The sequence below is a fragment of the Sus scrofa genome, chromosome 13 (assembly GCF_054392235.1).
Source record: "Sus scrofa isolate SSC_HxYL_T2T_F1_AM1 chromosome 13, Sscrofa_HxYL_maternal_Yorkshire_Landrace_v2.0, whole genome shotgun sequence".
Taxonomy (NCBI): Eukaryota; Metazoa; Chordata; class Mammalia; order Artiodactyla; family Suidae; genus Sus; species Sus scrofa.
The window spans coordinates 1,964,365-1,990,856 of NC_139395.1; positions in this window are offsets into that span (position 1 = coordinate 1,964,365).

Genomic DNA, 26,492 nt, shown 5'->3' on the forward strand with positions numbered 1-26,492 from the left:
CAGAACAGAATAGAATAGAATAGAATAGAACAGAATAGAACAGAATAGAATGGAATAGAATAGAATAGAATAGAATAGAATAGAAGAGAACAGAAAAGAATAGAACAGAATAGAATTGAATAAAACAGAACAGAATAGAAAAGAACAGAATAGAATAGAATAGAACAGAACAGAATAGAATAGAATAGAACAGAACAGAATAGAACAGAACAGAATAGAATAGAATAGAACAAAACAGAATAGAGTGGAACAGATTTGAATAGAATAGAACAGTACAGAATAGAATAGAACAGAATAGAATTGAATAAACAGAACAGAATAGAATAGAATAGAACAGAACAGAATAGAATAGAATAGAACAAAACAGAATAGAGTAGAACAGATTTGAATAGAAAAGAACAGAACAGAATAGAATAGAACAGAATAGAATTGAATAAACAGAACAGAATAGAATAGAATAGAACAGAACAGAATAGAATAGAATAGAACAGAACAGAATAGAACAGAACAGAATAGAATAGAATTGAATAGATCAGATCAGAATAGAGTAGAACAGAATTGAATAGGATAGAACAGAACAGAATAGAATAGAAAAGAATAGAACAGAAGAGAATAGAATAGAATAGAATAGAATAAAACAGAATAGAACAGAATAGAAGAGAATAGAACAGAATAGAATGGAATAAAATAGAACAGAATAGAATGTAACGGAATAGAATACAATAGAATAAAATAGAATAGAACAGAACAGAATAGAATAGAATAAAATAGAACAGAATAGAAAAGAATAGAATAGAATAGAACAGAACAGAACAGAACAGAACACAATAGTATAGAATAGAACAGAATAGAATAGAACAGAATAGAATAGAAGAGAGAAGAATAGAATAGAATAGAATAGAACAGAAGAGAATAGAACAGAATAGAATAGAATAGAATAGAATAGAATAGAATAGAATAGAATAGAACAGAATATAATAGAATAGAATAGAACAGAATAGAATAGAATAGAATAGAATAGAATAGAACAGAACAGAACAGAATAGAATAGAATAGAACAGAACAGAATAGAACAGAACAGAATAGAATAGAATAGAACAGAACAGAATTGAATTGAATAGAACAGAACAGAATAGAATAGAACAGAATAGATTAGAATAGAACATAAGAGAATAGAATAGAATACAATACAGCAGAATAGAACAGAATAGAAGATAATAGAACAGAATAGAATAGAATAGAACAGAACAGAATGTAACGGAATAGAATACAATAGAATAGAATAGAATACAACAGAACAGAATAGAATAGAATAGAATAGAACAGAATAGAACAGAATAGAATGGAATAGAATAGAATAGAATAGAATAGAATAGAATAGAAGAGAACAGAATAGAATAGAACAGAATAGAATTGAATAAAACAGAACAGAATAGAATAGAATAGAAAAGAACAGAATAGAATAGAACAGAACAGAATAGAATAGAATAGAACATAACAGAATAGAACAGAACAGAATAGAATAGAATAGAACAAAACAGAATAGAGTAGAACAGATTTGAATAGAATAGAACAGAACAGAATAGAATAGAATAGAATAGAACAGAATAACAGAATAGAATGGAATAGAATAAAATATAATGGGATATAATAGAATAGAAAAAAATAGAATAGAATAGAATAGAAAAGAACAGAACAGAATAGAATAGAACAGAATAGAATTGAATAAACAGAACAGAATAGAATAGAATAGAACAGAACAGAATAGAATAGAATAGAACAGAACAGAATAGAACAGAACTGAATAGAATAGAATTGAATAGAACAGAACAGAATAGAGTAGAACAGAATTGAATAAAATATAACAGAACAGAATAGAATAGAAAAGAATAGAACAGAAGAGAATAGAATAGAATAGAATAAAACAGAATAGAACAGAATAGAAGAGAATAGAACAGAATATAATGGAATAGAATAGAACAGAATAGAATGTAACGGAATAGAATACAATAGAATAAAATAGAATAGAACAGAACAGAATAGAATAGAATACAATAGAACAGAATAGAATAGAATAGAATAGAATGGAATAGAATAGAATAGAATAGAATAGAATAGAATAGAACAGAACAGAACAGAACAGAACAGAATAGAATAGAACAGAATAGAATTGAATAAACAGAACAGAATAGAATAGAATAGAACAGAACAGTATAGAATAGAATAGAACAGAACAGAATAGAGTAGAACAGAATTGAATAGAATAGAACAGAACAGAATAGAATAGAATAGAACAGAACAGAATGTAACGGAATAGAATACAATAGAATTGAATAGAATACAACAGAACAGAATAGAATAGATTTGAATAGAACAGAATAGAATAGAATAGAATAGAATAGAATAGAATAGAATAGAATAGAATAGAATAGAATAGAATAGAACAGAATAGAACAGAACAGAACAGAATAGAGTAGAACAGAATTGAATATAATAGAATAGGATAGAACATAACAGAATAGAAGAGAACAGAATAGAATAGAAGAGAAAAGCATAGAATAGAATAGAATAGAATAGAATAGATTAGAACAGAATAGAATAGAATAGAATAGAATAGAACGGAACAGAATAGAATAGAATGGAATAGAACAGAATAGAATAGAATAGAACAGAATAGAATAGAATAGAATAGAATAGAATAGAATAGAATAGAATAGAACAGAACAGAATAGAATAGAATAGAATAGAACAGAATAGAATAGAATATAACAGAATAGAATAGAATAGAACAGAAGAGAACAGAACAGAATAGAATAGAATAGAACAGAATAGAACAGAACGGAACAGAACAGAACAGAACAGAATAGATTAGAACATAACAGAATAGAATAGAATAGAATAGAATAGAATAGAATAGAACAGAATAGAACAGAACAGAACAAAACAGAATAGAATAGAATACAACAGAACAGAACGGAATATAAGAGAATATAACAGAATAGAATAGAATAGAATAGAACAGAACAGAATAGAACAGAACAGAATAGGAGAGAATAGAACAGAACAGAATAGAGTAGAACAGAATAGAATAGAATAGAATAGAATAGAATAGAATAGAATAGAATAGAATAGAATAGAATAGATTAGAACAGAATAGAACAGAACGGAATAGAATAGAATAGAACAGAACAGAACAGAATAGAATCGAAGAGAATAGAATAGAATAGAATAGAATAGAACAGAATAAAATAGAATAGAATAGAATACAACAGAATAGAACAGAATAGAAGAGAATAGAACAGAATAGAATGGAATATAATAGAACACAATAGAATGTAACCGAATAGAATACAATAGAATAGAATAGAACAGAACAGAACAGAATAGAATAGAATAGAATAGAGTAGAACAGAATAGAATAGAATAGAACAGAACAGAACAGAATAGAATAGAATAGAACAGAACAGAACAGAATAGAACAGAGCAGAATACAATAGAATAGAACACAATAGAATAGAATAGAATAGAATAGTATAGAACAGAATAGAATAGAACAGAACCGAATAGAATAGATTAGAACAGAATAGAACAGAACGGAATATAATAGAATAGAACAGAACAGAACAGAATAGAATCCAAGAGAATAGAATAGAATAGAACAGAACAGAATAGAATAGAATAGAATAGAATAGAATAGAATAGAATAGAATAGAACAGAACAGAATAGAATAGAATAGAATAGAACAGAAGAGAATAGAATAGAATAGAATACAACAGAATACATCAGAATAGAAGAGAATAGAACAGAATAGAATGGAATAGAATAGAACAGAATCGAATGTAACGGAATAGAATACAATAGAATAGAATAGAACAGAACAGAACAGAATAGAATAGAATAGAATAGAGTAGAACAGAATAGAATAGAATAGAATAGAATAGAATAGAACAGAACAGAACAGAATAGAATAGAATAGAACAGAACAGAACAGAATAGAACAGAACAGAATACAATAGAATAGAACACAATAGAATAGAATAGAATAGAATAGTATAGAACACAACAGAATAGAATAGAATAGAATAGAATAGAATAGAATAGAATAGAACAGAAGAGAATTGAATAGAATAGAACAGAACAGAATAGAATAGAACAGAATAGAATAGAATAGAACAGAACAGAACAGAATAGAATAGAATAGAATAGAATAGAACAGAACAGAATAGAATAGAATAGGATAGAATAGAATAGAACAGAATAGAATAGAATAGAACAGAATAGAATAGAACAGAACAAAACAGAATAGAATAGAATAGAATAGAACAGAACAGAATAGAATATTATAGAACAGAACAGAATAGAACAGAATAGAATAGAATAGAACAGAACAGAATAGAGTAGAACAGAATTGAATAGAATAGAACAGAACAGAATAGAATAGAATAGAAGAGAACAGAATGTAACGGAATAGAATACAATAGAATTGAATAGAATACAATAGAACAGAATAGAATAGATTTGAATAGAACAGAATAGAATAGAATAGAACAGAATAGAACAGAACAGAACAGAATAGAGTAGAACAGAATTGAATAGAATAGAATAGGATAGAACAGAACAGAATAGAAGAGAGCAGAGTAGAATAGAATAGAACAGAATAGAATAGAATGGAAAAGAATAGAATAGAATAGAATAGAATAGAATAGAATAGAATAGATGAGAACAGAATAGAATAGAATAGAATAGAAGAGAATAGAACAGAACAGAATAGAATAGAATGGAATAGAACAAATAGAATAGAAAAGAACAGAATAGAATAGAATAGAATAGAATAGAACAGAATGGAATAGAATGTAACAGAATAGAATAGAATAGAACAGAAGAGAACAGAACAGAATAGAATAGAATAGAACAGAATAGAACAGAACAGAATAGAATAGAACAAAACAGAATAGGGTAGAACAGATTTGAATAGAATAGAACAGAACACAATAGAATAGAATAGAATAGAACAGAATAGAATAGAATAGAATAGAATAGAATAGAATAGAATAGAATAGAATAGAATAGAAGAGAATAGAAGAGAACAAAATAGAACAGAACAGAATAGAATAGAACAAAACAGAATAGGGTAGAACAGATTTGAATAGAATAGAACAGAACACAATAGAATAGAATAGAATAGAACAGAATAGAATAGAATAGAATAGAATAGAATAGAATAGAAGAGAAGAGAATAGAACAGAACAGAATAGAATAGAATAGAACAAAACAGAATAGAGTAGAACAGATTTGAATAGAATAGAACAGAACAGAATAGAATAGAATAGAATAGAACAGAATAACAGAATAGAATGGAATAGAATAAAATATAATGGGATATAATAGAATAGAAAAAAATAGAATAGAATAGAATAGAAAAGAACAGAACAGAATAGAATAGAACAGAATAGAATTGAATAAACAGAACAGAATAGAATAGAATAGAACAGAACAGAATAGAATAGAATAGAACAGAACAGAATAGAACAGAACTGAATAGAATAGAATTGAATAGAACAGAACAGAATAGAGTAGAACAGAATTGAATAAAATATAACAGAACAGAATAGAATAGAAAAGAATAGAACAGAAGAGAATAGAATAGAATAGAATAAAACAGAATAGAACAGAATAGAAGAGAATAGAACAGAATATAATGGAATAGAATAGAACAGAATAGAATGTAACGGAATAGAATACAATAGAATAAAATAGAATAGAACAGAACAGAATAGAATAGAATACAATAGAACAGAATAGAATAGAATAGAATAGAATGGAATAGAATAGAATAGAATAGAATAGAATAGAATAGAACAGAACAGAACAGAACAGAACAGAACAGAATAGAATAGAACAGAATAGAATTGAATAAACAGAACAGAATAGAATAGAATAGAACAGAACAGTATAGAATAGAATAGAACAGAACAGAATAGAGTAGAACAGAATTGAATAGAATAGAACAGAACAGAATAGAATAGAATAGAACAGAACAGAATGTAACGGAATAGAATACAATAGAATTGAATAGAATACAACAGAACAGAATAGAATAGATTTGAATAGAACAGAATAGAATAGAATAGAATAGAATAGAATAGAATAGAATAGAATAGAATAGAATAGAATAGAATAGAATAGAACAGAATAGAACAGAACAGAACAGAATAGAGTAGAACAGAATTGAATATAATAGAATAGGATAGAACATAACAGAATAGAAGAGAACAGAATAGAATAGAAGAGAAAAGCATAGAATAGAATAGAATAGAATAGAATAGATTAGAACAGAATAGAATAGAATAGAATAGAATAGAACGGAACAGAATAGAATAGAATGGAATAGAACAGAATAGAATAGAATAGAACAGAATAGAATAGAATAGAACAGAACAGAACAAAACAGAATAGAATAGAATACAACAGAACAGAACGGAATATAAGAGAATATAACAGAATAGAATAGAATAGAATAGAACAGAACAGAATAGAACAGAACAGAATAGGAGAGAATAGAACAGAACAGAATAGAGTAGAACAGAATAGAATAGAATAGAATAGAATAGAATAGAATAGAATAGAATAGAATAGATTAGAACAGAATAGAACAGAACGGAATAGAATAGAATAGAACAGAACAGAACAGAATAGAATCGAAGAGAATAGAATAGAATAGAATAGAATAGAATAGAACAGAATAAAATAGAATAGAATAGAATACAACAGAATAGAACAGAATAGAAGAGAATAGAACAGAATAGAATGGAATATAATAGAACACAATAGAATGTAACCGAATAGAATACAATAGAATAGAATAGAACAGAACAGAACAGAATAGAATAGAATAGAATAGAGTAGAACAGAATAGAATAGAATAGAACAGAACAGAACAGAATAGAATAGAATAGAACAGAACAGAACAGAATAGAACAGAGCAGAATACAATAGAATAGAACACAATAGAATAGAATAGAATAGAATAGTATAGAACAGAATAGAATAGAATAGAATAGAATAGAATAGAATAGAATAGAACAGAATAGAATAGAATAGAATAGAACAGAACAGAATAGAATAGAATAGAATAGAACAGAACCGAATAGAATAGATTAGAACAGAATAGAACAGAACGGAATATAATAGAATAGAACAGAACAGAACAGAATAGAATCCAAGAGAATAGAATAGAATAGAACAGAACAGAATAGAATAGAATAGAATAGAATAGAATAGAATAGAATAGAATAGAACAGAACAGAATAGAATAGAATATAATAGAACAGAAGAGAATAGAATAGAATAGAATACAACAGAATACATCAGAATAGAAGAGAATAGAACAGAATAGAATGGAATAGAATAGAACAGAATCGAATGTAACGGAATAGAATACAATAGAATAGAATAGAACAGAACAGAACAGAATAGAATAGAATAGAATAGAGTAGAACAGAATAGAATAGAATAGAATAGAATAGAATAGAACAGAACAGAACAGAATAGAATAGAATAGAACAGAACAGAACAGAATAGAACAGAACAGAATACAATAGAATAGAACACAATAGAATAGAATAGAATAGAATAGTATAGAACACAACAGAATAGAATAGAATAGAATAGAATAGAATAGAATAGAATAGAACAGAAGAGAATTGAATAGAATAGAACAGAACAGAATAGAATAGAACAGAATAGAATAGAATAGAACAGAACAGAACAGAATAGAATAGAATAGAATAGAATAGAATAGAACAGAACAGAATAGAATAGAATAGGATAGAATAGAATAGAACAGAATAGAATAGAATAGAACAGAATAGAATAGAACAGAACAAAACAGAATAGAATAGAATAGAATAGAACAGAACAGAATAGAATATTATAGAACAGAACAGAATAGAACAGAACAGAATAGAATAGAATAGAACAGAACAGAATAGAGTAGAACAGAATTGAATAGAATAGAACAGAACAGAATAGAATAGAATAGAACAGAACAGAATGTAACGGAATAGAATACAATAGAATTGAATAGAATACGATAGAACAGAATAGAATAGATTTGAATAGAACAGAATAGAATAGAATAGAACAGAATAGAACAGAACAGAACAGAATAGAGTAGAACAGAATTGAATAGAATAGAATAGGATAGAACAGAACAGAATAGAAGAGAGCAGAGTAGAATAGAATAGAACAGAATAGAATAGAATGGAAAAGAATAGAATAGAATAGAATAGAATAGAATAGAATAGAATAGAACAGAACAGAATAGAATAGAATAGAATAGAACAGAATGGAATAGAATGTAACAGAATAGAATAGAATAGAACAGAAGAGAACAGAACAGAATAGAATAGAATAGAACAGAATAGAACAGAACAGAATAGAATAGAACAAAACAGAATAGGGTAGAACAGATTTGAATAGAATAGAACAGAACACAATAGAATAGAATAGAATAGAACAGAATAGAATAGAATAGAATAGAATAGAATAGAATAGAATAGAAGAGAATAGAAGAGAACAGAATAGAATGGAACAGAATAGAATTGAATAAAATAGAACAGAATAGAATAGAATAGAAAAGAACAGAATAGAATAGAACAGAACAGAATAGAATAGAATTGAACATAACAGAATAGAACAGAACAGAATAGAATAGAATAGAACAAAACAGAATAGAGTAGAACAGATTTGAATAGAATAGAACAGAACAGAATAGAATAGAATAGAATAGAACAGAATAACAGAATAGAATGGAATAGAATAAAATATAATGGGATATAATAGAATAGAAAAAAATAGAATAGAATAGAATAGAAAAGAACAGAACAGAATAGAATAGAACAGAATAGAATTGAATAAACAGAACAGAATAGAATAGAATAGAACAGAACAGAATAGAATAGAATAGAACAGAACAGAATAGAACAGAACTGAATAGAATAGAATTGAATAGAACAGAACAGAATAGAGTAGAACAGAATTGAATAAAATATAACAGAACAGAATAGAATAGAAAAGAATAGAACAGAAGAGAATAGAATAGAATAGAATAAAACAGAATAGAACAGAATATAATGGAATAGAATAGAACTGAATAGAATGTAACGGAATAGAATACAATAGAATAAAATAGAATAGAACAGAACAGAATAGAATAGAATACAATAGAACAGAATAGAATAGAATAGAATAGAATAGAAGAGAAAAGAGTAGAATAGAATAGAATAGAACAGAAGAGAATAGAACAGAACAGAATAGAATAGAATAGAATAGAATAGAATAGAATAGAATAGAATAGAACAGAATAGAATAGAAGAGAAAAGAGTAGAATAGAATAGAATAGAACAGAAGAGAATAGAACAGAACAGAATAGAATAGAATAGAATAGAATAGAATAGAATAGAACAGAATATAATAGAATAGAATAGAACAGAATAGAATAGAATAGAATAGAATAGAATAGAATAGAATAGAACAGAACAGAACAGAATAGAATAGAATAGAACAGAACAGAATAGAATAGAATAGAATAGAACAGAACAGAATAGAACAGAACAGAATAGAATAGATTAGAACAAAACAGAATAGAGTAGAACAGATTTGAATAGATTAGAACAGAACATAATAAAATAGAATAGAATAGAACAGAATAGAATAGAATAGAATAGAATAGAATAAAGCAGTATAGCACAGAACAGAAGAGCATAGAACAGAATAGAATGGAATAGAATAGAACAGAATAGAATGTAACGGAATAGAATAGAATAGAATAGAATAGCATAGAATAGAATAGAAAAGAACAGAAGAGAATAGAATGGAATAGAATAGAACAGAATAGAATGTAACGGAATAGAATACAACAGAATAGAATAGAATAGAACAGAACAGAACAGAATAGAATAGAATAGAACAGAATAGAATAGAATAGAATAGAATAGAACAGAATAGAACAGATTAGAATAGAATATAATAGAATAGAATAGAATAGAACAGAACAGAACAGAATTGAATCGAACATAATAGAATAGAATAGAACAGAACAAAACAGAACAGAATAGAAGAGAATAGAATAGAATAGAATAGAATAGAATAGAATAGAATAGAATAGAAGAGAACAGAATAGAATAGAACAGAATAGAATTGAATAAATCAGAACAGAATAGAATAGAATAGAAAAGAACAGAATAGAATAGAGTAGAACAGAATTGAATAGAATAGAACAGAACAGAATAGAATAGAATAGAATAGAACAGAATAGAATAGAATAGAATAGAATACAACAGAATAGAATAGAACAGAATAGAATAGAATAGAATAGAATAGAATAGAATAGAACAAAAGAGAATAGAATAAAACAGAATACAGCAGAATAGAATAGAATAGAAGAGAATAGAACAGAATAGAATAGAATAGAACAGAACAGAATGTAACGGAATAGAATACAATAGAATAGAATAGAATACAACAGAACAGAATAGAATAGAATTGAATAGAATAGAATAGAATAGAATAGAATAGAATAGAATAGAATAGAATAGAATAGAATAGAACAGAAGAGAACAGAATAGAATGGAATAGAATAAAATAGAATAGAATAGAATAGAATAGAATAGAATAGAACAGAACAGAATAGAATAGAACAGAATAGAATTGAATAAGACAGAACAGAATAGAATAGAATGGAAAAGAACAGAATAGAATAGAATAGAACAGAACAGAATAGAATAGAATAGAACAGAACACAATAGAACAGAACAGAATAGAATAGAATAGAACAAACAGAATAGAGTAGAACAGAATTGAATAGAATAGAACAGAACAGAATAGAATAGAATAGAATTGAACAGAATAGAATAGAATAGAATAGAATACAACAGAATAGAACAGAATAGAAGAGAATAGAACAGAAGAATGGAATAGAATAGAACAGAATAGAATGTAAAGGTATAGAATAGAATAGAATAGAATAGAATAGAATAGAATAGAATAGAATAGAATAGAATCGAATAGAACAGAACAGAATAGAATGGAATAGAATAGAACAGAATAGAATGTAACGGAATAGAATACAATTGAATAGAATAGAATAGAACAGAACAGAACAGAATAAAATAGAATAGAACAGAATAGAATAGAATAGAATAGAACAGAAGAGAATAGAATAGAATAGAATAAAACAGTACAGAATAGAATAGAATAGAACAGAACAGAATAGAATATTATAGAACAGAACAGAATAGAACAGAACAGAATAGAATAGAATAGAACAGAACAGAATAGAGTAGAACAGATTTGAATAGAATAGAACAGAACAGAATAGAATAGAATAGAACAGAACAGAATGTAACGGAATAGAATACAATAGAATTGAATAGAATACAACAGAACAGAAAAGAATAGATTTGAATAGAACAGAATAGAATAGAATAGAATAGAATAGAATAGAATAGAATAGAACAGAATAGAATAGAATAGAATAGAACAGAATAGAATAGAATATAACAGAATAGAATAGAATAGAACAGAAGAGAACAGAACAGAATAGAATAGAATAGAACAGAATAGAATAGAACGGAACAGAACAGAACAGAACAGAATAGATTAGAACATAACAGAATAGAATAGAATAGAATAGAATAGAATAGAATAGAATAGAATAGAATAGAACAGAATAGAACAGAACAGAACAAAACAGAATAGAATAGAATACAACAGAACAGAACGGAATATAAGAGAATATAACAGAATAGAATAGAATAGAATAGAACAGAACAGAATAGAACAGAACAGAATAGGAGAGAATAGAACAGAACAGAATAGAGTAGAACAGAATAGAATAGAATAGAATAGAATAGAATAGAATAGAATAGAATAGAATAGAATAGAATAGAATAGAATAGAATAGAATAGATTAGAACAGAATAGAACAGAACGGAATAGAATAGAATAGAACAGAACAGAACAGAATAGAATCGAAGAGAATAGAATAGAATAGAATAGAATAGAATAGAATAGAATAGAATAGAACAGAATAAAATAGAATAGAATAGAATACAACAGAATAGAACAGAATAGAAGAGAATAGAACAGAATAGAATGGAATATAATAGAACACAATAGAATGTAACCGAATAGAATACAATAGAATAGAATAGAACAGAACAGAACAGAATAGAATAGAATAGAATAGAGTAGAACAGAATAGAATAGAATAGAACAGAACAGAACAGAATAGAATAGAATAGAACAGAACAGAACAGAATAGAACAGAGCAGAATACAATAGAATAGAACACAATAGAATAGAATAGAATAGAATAGAATAGAACAGAATAGAATAGAATAGAATAGAATAGAATAGAACAGAATAGAATAGAATAGAATATAACAGAACAGAACAGAATAGAATAGAATAGAACAGAACCGAATAGAATAGATTAGAACAGAATAGAACAGAACGGAATATAATAGAATAGAACAGAACAGAACAGAATAGAATCCAAGAGAATAGAATAGAATAGAACAGAACAGAATAGAATAGAATAGAATAGAATAGAATAGAATAGAACAGAACAGAATAGAATAGAATAGAATAGAATAGAACAGAAGAGAATAGAATAGAATAGAATAGAATACAACAGAATACATCAGAATAGAAGAGAATAGAACAGAATAGAATGGAATAGAATAGAACAGAATCGAATGTAACGGAATAGAATACAATAGAATAGAATAGAACAGAACAGAACAGAATAGAATAGAATAGAATAGAGTAGAAGAGAATAGAATAGAATAGAATAGAATAGAATAGAACAGAACAGAACAGAATAGAATAGAATAGAACAGAACAGAACAGAATAGAAGAGAACAGAATACAATAGAATAGAACACAATAGAATAGAATAGAATAGAATAGTATAGAACACAACAGAATAGAATAGAATAGAATAGAATAGAATAGAATAGAATAGAATAGAACAGAAGAGAATTGAATAGAATAGAACAGAACAGAATAGAATAGAACAGAATAGAATAGAATAGAACAGAACAGAACAGAATAGAATAGAATAGAATAGAATAGAATAGAATAGAAGAGAACAGAATAGAATAGAACAGAATAGAATAGAATAGAACAGAATAGAATAGAACAGAACAAAACAGAATAGAATAGAATAGAATAGAACAGAACAGAATAGAATATTATAGAACAGAACAGAATAGAACAGAACAGAATAGAATAGAATAGAACAGAACAGAATAGAGTAGAACAGAATTGAATAGAATAGAACAGAACAGAATAGAATAGAATAGAACAGAACAGAATGTAACGGAATAGAATACAATAGAATTGAATAGAATACAATAGAACAGAATAGAATAGATTTGAATAGAACAGAATAGAATAGAATAGAACAGAATAGAACAGAACAGAACAGAATAGAGTAGAACAGAATTGAATAGAATAGAATAGGATAGAACAGAACAGAATAGAAGAGAGCAGAGTAGAATAGAATAGAACAGAATATAATAGAATGGAAAAGAATAGAATAGAATAGAATAGAATAGAATAGAATAGAATAGAATAGATGAGAACAGAATAGAATAGAATAGAATAGAAGAGAATAGAACAGAACAGAATAGAATAGAATGGAATAGAACAAATAGAATAGAAAAGAACAGAATAGAATAGAATAGAATAGAATAGAATAGAATAGAATAGAATAGAATACAATAGAATAGAATAGAACAGAACAGAATACAATAGAATAGAATAGAACAGAATGGAATAGAATGTAACAGAATAGAATAGAATAGAACAGAAGAGAACAGAACAGAATAGAATAGAATAGAACAGAATAGAACAGAACAGAATAGAATAGAACAAAACAGAATAGGGTAGAACAGATTTGAATAGAATAGAACAGAACACAATAGAATAGAATAGAATAGAACAGAATAGAATAGAATAGAATAGAATAGAATAGAATAGAAGAGAACAGAATAGAATAGAACAGAATAGAATTGAATAAAACAGAACAGAATAGAATAGAATAGAAAAGAACAGAATAGAATAGAACAGAATAGCATAGAATAGAACATAACAGAATAGAACAGAACAGAATAGAATAGAATAGAACAAAACAGAATAGAGTAGAACAGATTTGAATAGAATAGAACAGAACAGAATAGAATAGAATAGAATAGAACAGAATAACAGAATAGAATGGAATAGAATAAAATATAATGGGATATAATAGAATAGAAAAAAATAGAATAGAATAGAATAGAAAAGAACAGAACAGAATAGAATAGAACAGAATAGAATTGAATAAACAGAACAGAATAGAATAGAATAGAACAGAACAGAATAGAATAGAATAGAACAGAACAGAATAGAACAGAACTGAATAGAATAGAATTGAATAGAACAGAACAGAATAGAGTAGAACAGAATTGAATAAAATATAACAGAACAGAATAGAATAGAAAAGAATAGAACAGAAGAGAATAGAATGGAATAGAATAAAACAGAATAGAACAGAATATAATGGAATAGAATAGAACTGAATAGAATGTAACGGAATAGAATACAATAGAATAAAATAGAATAGAACAGAACAGAATAGAATAGAATAGAATAGAATAGAAGAGAAAAGAGTAGAATAGAATAGAATAGAACAGAAGAGAATAGAACAGAATAGAATAGAATAGAATAGAATAGAATAGAATAGAATAGAACAGAATATAATAGAATAGAATAGAACAGAATAGAATAGAATAGAATAGAATAGAATAGAATAGAACAGAACAGAACAGAATAGAATAGAATAGAACAGAACAGAATAGAACAGAACAGAATAGAATAGAATAGAACAGAACAGAATTGAATTGAATAGAACAGAACAGAATAGAATAGAACAGAATAGAATAGAATAGAACATATGAGAATAGAATAGAGTAGAATACAGCAGAATAGAACAGAATAGAAGATAATAGAACAGAATAGAATAGAATAGAACAGAACAGAATGTAACGGAATAGAATACAATAGAATAGAATAGAATACAACAGAACAGAATAGAATAGAATAGAATACAATACAATAGAACAGAATAGAACAGAATAGAATGGAATAGAATAGAATAGAATAGAATAGAAGAGAAGAGAACAGAATAGAATAGAACAGAATTGAATTGAATAAAACAGAACAGAATAGAATAGAATAGAAAAGAACAGAATAGAATAGAATAGAACAGAACAGAATAGAATAGAATAGAATAGAACAGAACAGAATAGAACAGAACAGAATAGAATAGATTAGAACAAAACAGAATAGAGTAGAACAGATTTGAATAGATTAGAACAGAACATAATAAAATAGAATAGAATAGAACAGAATAGAATAGAATAGAATAGAATAGAATAGAATAGAATAGAATAAAGCAGTATAGCACAGAACAGAAGAGCATAGAACAGAATAGAATGGAATAGAATAGAACAGAAGAGAATGTAACGGAATAGAATAGAATAGAATAGAATAGCATAGAATAGAATAGAAAAGAACAGAAGAGAATAGATTGGAATAGAATAGAACAGAATAGAATGTAACGGAATAGAATACAACAGAATAGAATAGAATAGAACAGAACAAAACAGAATAGAATAGAATAGAACAGAATAGAATAGAATAGAATAGAACAGAATAGAACAGATTAGAATAGAATATAATAGAATAGAATAGAATAGAACAGAACAGAACAGAATTGAATCGAACATAATAGAATAGAATAGAACAGAACAAAACAGAACAGAATAGAAGAGAATAGAATAGAATAGAATAGAATAGAATAGAATAGAAGAGAACAGAATAGAATAGAACAGAATAGAATTGAATAAATCAGAAAAGAATAGAATAGAATAGAAAAGAACAGAATAGAATAGAGTAGAACAGAATTGAATAGAATAGAACAGAACAGAATAGAATAGAATAGAATAGAACAGAATAGAATAGAATAGAATAGAATACAACAGAATAGAATAGAACAGAATAGAATAGAATAGAATAGAATAGAATAGAATAGAACAAAAGAGAATAGAATAGAATAGAATACAGCAGAATAGAACAGAATAGAAGAGAATAGAACAGAATAGAATAGAATAGAACAGAACAGAATGTAACGGAATAGAATACAATAGAATAGAATAGAATACAACAGAACAGAATAGAATAGAATTGAATAGAATAGAATAAAACAGAACAGAATAGAATAGAATAGAAAAGAACAGAATAGAATAGAATAGAACAGAACAGAATAGAATAGAATAGAATAGAACAGAACAGAATAGAACAGAACAGAATAGAATAGATTAGAACAAAACAGAATAGAGTAGAACAGATTTGAATAGATTAGAACAGAACATAATAAAATAGAATAGAATAGAACAGAATAGAATAGAATAGAATAGAATAGAATAAAGCAGTATAGCACAGAACAGAAGAGCATAGAACAGAATAGAATGGAATAGAATAGAACAGAATAGAATGTAACGGAATAGAATAGAATAGAATAGAATAGCATAGAATAGAATAGAAAAGAACAGAAGAGAATAGAATGGAATAGAATAGAACAGAATAGAATGTAACGGAATAGAATACAACAGAATAGAATAGAATAGAACAGAACAGAACAGAATAGAATAGAATAGAACAGAATAGAATAGAATAGAATAGAATAGAACAGAATAGAACAGATTAGAATCGAATATAATAGAATAGAATAGAATAGAATAGAACAGAACAGAACAGAATTGAATCGAACATAATAGAATAGAATAGAACAGAACAAAACAGAACAGAATAGAAGAGAATAGAATAGAATAGAATAGAATAGAATAGAATAGAAGAGAACAGAATAGAATAGAACAGAATAGAATTGAATAAATCAGAAAAGAATAGAATAGAATAGAAAAGAACAGAATAGAATAGAGTAGAACAGAATTGAATAGAATAGAACAGAACAGAATAGAATAGAATAGAATAGAACAGAATAGAATAGAATAGAATAGAATACAACAGAATAGAATACAACAGAATAGAATAGAATAGAATAGAATAGAATAGAACAAAAGAGAATAGAATAGAATAGAATACAGCAGAATAGAACAGAATAGAAAAGAATAGAACAGAATAGAATAGAATAGAACAGAACAGAATGTAACGGAATAGAATACAATAGAATAGAATAGAATACAACAAAACAGAATAGAATAGAATTGAATAGAATAGAATAGAATAGAATAGAATAGAATAGAATAGAATAGAATAGAACAGAAGAGAACAGAATAGAATGGAATAGAATAAAATAGAATAGAATAGAATAGAATAGAATAGAATAGAATAGAATAGAATAGAACAGAACAGAATAGAATAGAACAGAATAGAATTGAATAAGACAGAACAGAATAGAATAGAATGGAAAAGAACAGAATAGAATAGAATAGAACAGAACAGAATAGAATAGAATAGAACAGAACACAATAGAACAGAACAGAATAGAATAGAATAGAACAAACAGAATAGAGTAGAACAGAATTGAATAGAATAGAACAGAACAGAATAGAATAGAATAGAATAGAACAGAATAGAATAGAATAGAATAGAATACAACAGAATAGAACAGAATAGAAGAGAATAGAACAGAAGAATGGAATAGAATAGAACAGAATAGAATGTAAAGGTATAGAATAGAATAGAATAGAATAGAATAGAATAGAATAGAATAGAATAGAATAGAATAGAATAGAATCGAATAGAACAGAACAGAATAGAATGGAAAAGAATAGAACAGAATAGAATGTAACGGAATAGAATACAATTGAATAGAATAGAATAGAACAGAACAGAACAGAATAAAATAGAATAGAACAGAATAGAATAGAATAGAATAGAACAGAAGAGAATAGAATAGAATAGAATAAAACAGTACAGAATAGAATAGAATAGAACAGAACAGAATAGAATATTATAGAACAGAACAGAATAGAATATTATAGAACAGAACAGAATAGAACAGAACAGAATAGAATAGAATAGAACAGAACAGAATAGAGTAGAACAGAATTGAATAGAATAGAACAGAACAGAATAGAATAGAATAGAACAGAACAGAATGTAACGGAATAGAATACAATAGAATTGAATAGAATACAACAGAACAGAATAGAATAGATTTGAATAGAACAGAATAGAATAGAATAGAATAGAATAGAATAGAATAGAATAGAATAGAATAGAATAGAATAGAATAGAACAGAATAGAACAGAACAGAACAGAATAGAGTAGAACAGAATTGAATATAATAGAATAGGATAGAACATAACAGAATAAAAGAGAACAGAATAGAATAGAAGAGAAAAGCATAGAATAGAATAGAATAGAATAGATTAGAACAGAATAGAATAGAATAGAATAGAATAGAACGGAACAGAATAGAATAGAATGGAATAGAACAGAATAGAATAGAATAGAACAGAATAGAATAGAATAGAACAGAATAGAATAGAATAGAATAGAATAGAATAGAATAGAATAGAATAGAATAGAATAGAACAGAACAGAATAGAATAGAATAGAATAGAACAGAATAGAATAGAATATAACAGAATAGAATAGAATAGAACAGAAGAGAACAGAACAGAATAGAATAGAATAGAACAGAATAGAATAGAACGGAACAGAACAGAACAGAACAGAATAGATTAGAACATAACAGAATAGAATAGAATAGAATAGAATAGAATAGAATAGAATAGAATAGAATAGAATAGAACAGAATAGAACAGAACAGAACAAAACAGAATAGAATAGAATACAACAGAACAGAACGGAATAGAAGAGAATATAACAGAATAGAATAGAATAGAACAGAACAGAACAGAATAGAACAGAACAGAATAGGAGAGAATAGAACAGAACAGAATAGAGTAGAACAGAATAGAATAGAATAGAATAGAATAGAACAGAACAAAACAGAATAGAATAGAATAGAATAGAATAGAATAGAATAGAATAGAATAGAATAGAATAGGATAGAATAGAATAGAATAGATTAGAACAGAATAGAACAGAACGGAATAGAATAGAATAGAACAGAACAGAACAGAATAGAATCGAAGAGAATAGAATAGAATAGAATAGAATAGAATAGAATAGAACAGAATAAAATAGAATAGAATAGAATACAACAGAATAGAACAGAATAGAAGAGAATAGAACAGAATAGAATGGAATATAATAGAACACAATAGAATGTAACGGAATAGAATACAATAGAATAGAATAGACCAGAACAGAACAGAATAGAATAGAATAGAATAGAGTAGAACAGAATAGAATAGAATAGAACAGAACAGAACAGAATAGAATAGAATAGAACAGAACAGAACAGAATAGAACAGAGCAGAATACAATAGAATAGAACACAATAGAATAGAATAGAATAGAATAGTATAGAACAGAATAGAATAGAATAGAATAGAATAGAACAGAATAGAATAGAATAGAATAGAACAGAACAGAATAGAATAGAATAGAATAGAACAGAACCGAATAGAATAGATTAGAACAGAATAGAACAGAACGGAATATAATAGAATAGAACAGAACAGAACAGAATAGAATCCAAGAGAATAGAATAGAATAGAACAGAATAGAATAGAATAGAATAGAATAGAATAGAATAGAATAGAATAGAATAGAATAGAATAGAACAGAACAGAACAGAATAGAATAGAATAGAACAGAAGAGAATAGAATAGAATAGAATACAACAGAATACATCAGAATAGAAGAGAATAGAAGAGAATAGAATGGAATAGAATAGAACAGAATCGAATGTAACGGAATAGAATACAATAGAATAGAATAGAACAGAACAGAACAGAATAGAATAGAATAGAATAGAGTAGAACAGAATAGAATAGAATAGAATAGAATAGAATAGAATAGAACAGAACAGAACAGAATAGAATAGAATAGAACAGAACAGAACAGAATAGAACAGAACAGAATACAATAGAATAGAACACAATAGAATAGAATAGAATAGAATAGTATAGAACACAACAGAATAGAATAGAATAGAATAGAATAGAATAGAATAGAATAGAATAGAATAGAATAGAGCAGAACAGAATTTAATAGAATAGAACAGAACAGAATAGAATAGAACAGAACAGAACAGAATAGAATAAATAGAATAGAATAGAATAGAAGAGAACAGAATAGAATAGAATAGAATAGAATAGAATAGAACAGCATAGAATAGAATAGAACAGAATAGAATAGAACAGAACAAAACAGAATAGAATAGAATAGAATAGAACAGAACAGAATAGAATATTATAGAACAGAACAGAATAGAACAGAACAGAATAGAATAGAATAGAACAGAACAGAATAGAGTAGAACAGAATTGAATAGAATAGAACAGAACAGAATAGAATAGAATAGAACAGAACAGAATGTAACGGAATAGAATACAATAGAATTGAATAGAATACAATAGAACAGAATAGAATAGATTTGATTAGAACAGAATAGAATAGAATAGAACAGAATAGAACAGAACAGAACAGAATAGAATCCAAGAGAATAGAATAGAATAGAAGAGAACAGAATAGAATAGAATAGAATAGAATAGAATAGAATAGAATAGAATAGAACAGAACAGAATAGAATAGAATAGAATAGAACAGAAGAGAATAGAATAGAATAGAATACAACAGAATACATCAGAATAGAAGAGAATAGAACAGAATAGAATGGAATAGAATAGAACAGAATCGAATGTAACGGAATAGAATACAATAGAAAAGAATAGAACAGAACAGAACAGAATAGAATAGAATAGAATAGAGTAGAACAGAATAGAATAGAATAGAATAGAATAGAACAGAACAGAACAGAATAGAATAGAATAGAACAGAACAGAACAGAATAGAACAGAACAGAATACAATAGAATAGAACACAATAGAATAGAATAGAATAGAATAGTATAGAACACAACAGAATAGAATAGAATAGAATAGAATAGAACAGAGCAGAACAGAATTGAATAGAATAGAACAGAACAGAATAGAATAGAACAGAATAGAATAGAATAGAACAGAACAGAACAGAATAGAATAAATAGAATAGAATAGAATAGAAGAGAACAGAATAGAATAGAATAGAATAGAACAGCATAGAATAGAATAGAACAGAATAGAATACAACAGAACAAAACAGAATAGAATAGAATAGAATAGAACAGAACAGAATAGAATATTATAGAACAGAACAGAATAGAACAGAACAGAATAGAATAAAATAGAACAGAACAGAATAGAGTAGAACAGAATTGAATAGAATAGAACAGAACAGAATAGAATAGAATGGAATAGAACAAATAGAATAGAAAAGAACAGAATAGAATAGAATAGAATAGAATAGAATAGAATAGAATAGAATAGAATAGAACAGAACAGAATAGAATAGAATAGAATAGAATAGAACAGAATGGAATAGAATGTAACAGAATAGAATAGAATAGAACAGAAGAGAACAGAACAGAATAGAATAGAATAGAACAGAATAGAATAGAACAAAACAGAATAGGGTAGAACAGATTTGAATAGAATAGAACAGAACACAATAGAATAGAATAGAATAGAACAGAATAGAATAGAATAGAATAGAATAGAATAGAATAGAATAGAATAGAATAGAATAGAATAGAAGAGAACAGAATAGAATAGAACAGAATAGAATTGAATAAAACAGAACAGAATAGAATAGAATAGAAAAGAACAGAATAGAATAGAACAGAACAGAATAGAATAGAATAGAACATAACAGAATAGAACAGAACAGAATAGAATAGAATAGAACAAAACAGAATAGAGTAGAACAGATTTGAATAGAATAGAACAGAACAGAATAGAATAGAATAGAATAGAACAGAATAACAGAATAGAATGGAATAGAATAAAATATAATGGGATATAATAGAATAGAAAAAAATAGAATAGAATAGAATAGAAAAGAACAGAACAGAATAGAATAGAACAGAATAGAATTGAATAAACAGAACAGAATAGAATAGAATAGAACAGAACAGAATAGAATAGAATAGAACAGAACAGAATAGAACAGAACTGAATAGAATAGAATTGAATAGAACAGAACAGAATAGAGTAGAACAGAATTGAATAAAATATAACAGAACAGAATAGAATAGAAAAGAATAGAACAGAAGAGAATAGAATAGAATAGAATAAAACAGAATAGAACAGAATATAATGGAATAGAATAGAACTGAATAGAATGTAACGGAATAGAATACAATAGAATAAAATAGAATAGAACAGAACAGAATAGAATAGAATAGAATAGAATAGAAGAGAAAAGAGTAGAATAGAATAGAATAGAACAGAAGAGAATAGAACAGAACAGAATAGAATAGAATAGAATAGAATAGAATAGAACAGAATATAATAGAATAGAATAGAACAGAATAGAAAAGAATAGAATAGAATAGAATAGAATAGAACAGAACAGAACAGAATAGAATAGAATAGAACAGAACAGAATAGAACAGAACAGAATAGAATAGAATAGAACAGAACAGAATTGAATTGAATAGAACAGAACAGAATAGAATAGAATAGAATAGAACAGAAGAGAATAGAATAGAATAGAATACAACAGAATACATCAGAATAGAAGAGAATAGAAGAGAATAGAATGGAATAGAATAGAACAGAATCGAATGTAACGGAATAGAATACAATAGAATAGAATAGAACAGAACAGAACAGAATAGAATAGAATAGAATAGAGTAGAACAGAATAGAATAGAATAGAATAGAATAGAATAGAACAGAACAGAACAGAATAGAATAGAATAGAACAGAACAGAACAGAATAGAACAGAACAGAATACAATAGAATAGAACACAATAGAATAGAATAGAATAGAATAGTATAGAACACAACAGAATAGAATAGAATAGAATAGAATAGAATAGAATAGAGCAGAACAGAATTGAATAGAATAGAACAGAACAGAATAGAATAGAACAGAATAGAATAGAATAGAACAGAACAGAACAGAATAGAATAAATAGAATAGAATAGAATAGAAGAGAACAGAATAGAATAGAATAGAATAGAATAGAATAGAACAGCATAGAATAGAATAGAACAGAATAGAATAGAATAGAATAGAATAGAACAGAAGAGAATAGAATAGAATAGAATACAACAGAATACATCAGAATAGAAGAGAATAGAACAGAATAGAATGGAATAGAATAGAACAGAATCGAATGTAACGGAATAGAATACAATAGAATAGAATAGAACAGAACAGAACAGAATAGAATAGAATAGAATAGAGTAGAACAGAATAGAATAGAATAGAATAGAATAGAACAGAACAGAACAGAATAGAATAGAATAGAACAGAACAGAACAGAATAGAACAGAACAGAATACAATAGAATAGAACACAATAGAATAGAATAGAATAGAATAGTATAGAACACAACAGAATAGAATAGAATAGAATAGAATAGAATAGAACAGAGCAGAACAGAATTGAATAGAATAGAACAGAACAGAATAGAATAGAACAGAATAGAATAGAATAGAACAGAACAGAACAGAATAGAATAAATAGAATAGAATAGAATAGAAGAGAACAGAATAGAATAGAATAGAATAGAACAGCATAGAATAGAATAGAACAGAATAGAATACAACAGAACAAAACAGAATAGAATAGAATAGAATAGAACAGAACAGAATAGAATATTATAGAACAGAACAGAATAGAACAGAACAGAATAGAATAAAATAGAACAGAACAGAATAGAGTAGAACAGAATTGAATAGAATAGAACAGAACAGAATAGAATAGAATGGAATAGAACAAATAGAATAGAAAAGAACAGAATAGAATAGAATAGAATAGAATAGAATAGAATAGAATACAATAGAATAGAATAGAACAGAACAGAATAGAATAGAATAGAATAGAACAGAATGGAATAGAATGTAACAGAATAGAATAGAATAGAACAGAAGAGAACAGAACAGAATAGAATAGAATAGAACAGAATAGAACAGAACAGAATACAATAGAACAAAACAGAATAGGGTAGAACAGATTTGAATAGAATAGAACAGAACACAATAGAATAGAATAGAATAGAACAGAATAGAATAGAATAGAATAGAATAGAATAGAATAGAATAGAAGAGAATAGAATAGAATAGAAGAGAACAGAATAGAATAGAACAGAATAGAATTGAATAAAACAGAACAGAATAGAATAGAATAGAAAAGAACAGAATAGAATAGAACAGAACAGAATAGAATAGAATAGAACATAACAGAATAGAACAGAACAGAATAGAATAGAATAGAACAAAACAGAATAGAGTAGAACAGATTTGAATAGAATAGAACAGAACAGAATAGAATAGAATAGAATAGAACAGAATAACAGAATAGAATGGAATAGAATAAAATATAATGGGATATAATAGAATAGAAAAAAATAGAATAGAATAGAATAGAAAAGAACAGAACAGAATAGAATAGAACAGAATAGAATTGAATAAACAGAACAGAATAGAATAGAATAGAACAGAACAGAATAGAATAGAATAGAACAGAACAGAATAGAACAGAACTGAATAGAATAGAATTGAATAGAACAGAACAGAATAGAGTAGAACAGAATTGAATAAAATATAACAGAACAGAATAGAATAGAAAAGAATAGAACAGAAGAGAATAGAATAGAATAGAATAAAACAGAATAGAACAGAATATAATGGAATAGAATAGAACTGAATAGAATGTAACGGAATAGAATACAATAGAATAAAATAGAATAGAACAGAACAGAATAGAATAGAATAGAATAGAATAGAAGAGAAAAGAGTAGAATAGAATAGAATAGAACAGAAGAGAATAGAACAGAACAGAATAGAATAGAATAGAATAGAATAGAATAGAATAGAATAGAACAGAATATAATAGAATAGAATAGAACAGAATAGAATAGAATAGAATAGAATAGAATAGAATAGAACAGAACAGAACAGAATAGAATAGAATAGAACAGAACAGAATAGAACAGAACAGAATAGAATAGAATAGAACAGAACAGAATTGAATTGAATAGAACAGAACAGAATAGAATAGAACAGAATAGAATAGAATAGAACATATGAGAATAGAATAGAGTAGAATACAGCAGAATAGAACAGAATAGAAGATAATAGAACAGAATAGAATAGAATAGAACAGAACAGAATATAACGGAATAGAATACAATAGAATAGAATAGAATACAACAGAACAGAATAGAATAGAATAGAATACAATAGAATAGAACAGAATAGAACAGAATAGAATGGAATAGAATAGAATAGAATAGAATAGAAGAGAAGAGAACAGAATAGAATAGAACAGATTTGAATTGAATAAAACAGAACAGAATAGAATAGAATAGAAAAGAACAGAATAGAATAGAATAGAACAGAACAGAATAGAATAGAATAGAATAGAACAGAACAGAATAGAACAGAACAGAATAGAATAGATTAGAACAAAACAGAATAGAGTAGAACAGATTTGAATAGATTAGAACAGAACATAATAAAATAGAATAGAATAGAACAGAATAGAATAGAATAGAATAGAATAGAATAGAATAAAGCAGTATAGCACAGAACAGAAGAGCATAGAACAGAATAGAATGGAATAGAATAGAACAGAATAGAATGTAACGGAATAGAATAGAATAGAATAGAATAGCATAGAATAGAATAGAAAAGAACAGAAGAGAATAGATTGGAATAGAATAGAACAGAAGAGAATGTAACGGAATAGAATACAACAGAATAGAATAGAATAGAACAGAACAAAACAGAATAGAATAGAATAGAACAGAATAGAATAGAATAGAATAGAACAGAATAGAACAGATTAGAATAGAATATAATAGAATAGAATAGAATAGAACAGAACAGAACAGAATTGAATCGAACATAATAGAATAGAATAGAACAGAACAAAACAGAACAGAATAGAAGAGAATAGAATAGAATAGAATAGAATAGAATAGAATAGAATAGAAGAGAACAGAATAGAATAGAACAGAATAGAATTGAATAAATCAGAACAGAATAGAATAGAATAGAAAAGAACAGAATAGAATAGAGTAGAACAGAATTGAATAGAATAGAACAGAACAGAATAGAATAGAATAGAATAGAACAGAATAGAATAGAATAGAATAGAATACAACAGAATAGAATAGAACAGAATAGAATAGAATAGAATAGAATAGAATAGAATAGAACAAAAGAG